This window comes from Belonocnema kinseyi, chromosome 1 (genome assembly GCF_010883055.1).
Source record: "Belonocnema kinseyi isolate 2016_QV_RU_SX_M_011 chromosome 1, B_treatae_v1, whole genome shotgun sequence".
Taxonomy (NCBI): Eukaryota; Metazoa; Arthropoda; class Insecta; order Hymenoptera; family Cynipidae; genus Belonocnema; species Belonocnema kinseyi.
The window spans coordinates 176,358,876-176,360,415 of record NC_046657.1 but is presented as its reverse complement, the minus strand read 5'-3'; positions in this window follow the sequence as shown (position 1 = coordinate 176,360,415).

Here is a 1,540-nt window from a genome sequence, read left to right as displayed (position 1 = left end):
CTTTTTCAAAATAATTTACATTAGGATTTAGAAGAAAGGAATTTATAAAATCCCTGTTACAAAGCAGAATTCTTCAGAATTTTAAAGTTTCTTTTTTCGAAATTTAAAAAAAGAGATTGCTTCAAGTAATTTTTTGAGTAGAAGTAGTATTTCGGAAAGTCAATATTTCTTAATTATGATATAATTTTTTTAACATTTTTCATTAAGAATTTACCTTTTTTCTTGGAAATGCAACTACTTGCGACTGAAAGCTAAACTCTTTTGTTGAAGATTAATTTTACTGTCGGAAGATTCATCATATTAAATGAAAATTCGTATCTTTTTAAAAATATAACTAGTTTCTTTAAAATCACTTTTGACCTAAAAAATTACCTATTTCAGTAGAAAATATAACTATTTCGGATGGAAAATTGACCTCTTCTAGTTCAAAGTCCAACAATTTAAATGGACATTTGTCTTTTTAAATTGAAAATTCATTTATTTTATTGACAATTCACGTATGTTGTTAAAAAATCAACTTTTTGGTAGAAATTCGACTTTTTTGTAGAAAATCAGTTTTTTCTTTGAAATTTAATCTCCTTATTTAAAAATTCTTCTTTTTGATTAAAAATTCAAGTATTCGAGTTAAATACTTATCATTGTACATTGAAATTAATTTTTTTGGTTAAAAATAAATTTACGTAGTCAAAAAAAACTCGTCTGTTGAAAATGATTATTTTTTACATTTAAGATTCATCATTCTGATTAGAAATTAATTTCTTTGGTTGAAAAATGAGCTATTTGCTGCTATAGTATGACGTACAGCCCGAAGCTACACTTTTTTATCCTATGATTTCGCACTTATAATTTTAAAAAACGTTCAACACAATAAATAATTTACTTGGATACAAGTTCTTATCATTTAAATTGTCAATTTTACACATTTTTCTCATAGAAATCACTTTTAATGGAATATTTACCGTTTTTGAACTCTCTTTTTTTTAATTTTGAAAAAGGAACTTTTAAATTGTGACGAATTTTGACTGGCAACATAAATAAATAATATGTAAATATATATTTTTAAGGAACGGAAATGTCTAGACGAATTCATAAAATAGTATATTATAATATGAATTATCAATGCTTAATTACTATTATTACTATTATCATTAGTCCAGTAGTATTATCAATCAATGTTTGAAATTTTCTACAAATACAATTGTTTATAAAATTAATTAATAACATTAGCAAAGTAAGCAATAGAAAAATATAAATACAAACTGTTTTCAAAACACTCACCTTCATATTAAATTTTCCTACTATTAAATTACATATATTTATGAATTTTTTTGATTAATAATTACAGCTACTCTTATTGTTACTGAAAACGTTGTTCTCTCTTTATATCAATGAAAAGTATCAAGTGTTTAATAAATTTTAATATTTTTGCTATACATAACAATGCGAAGACAGGCCTACCTGTTCGGAGCGTCATCTATTGGATTTATTTGAACTACGATACCCCTCCGGATAAGGTACTATCAAAGATATTAGGTCCTAG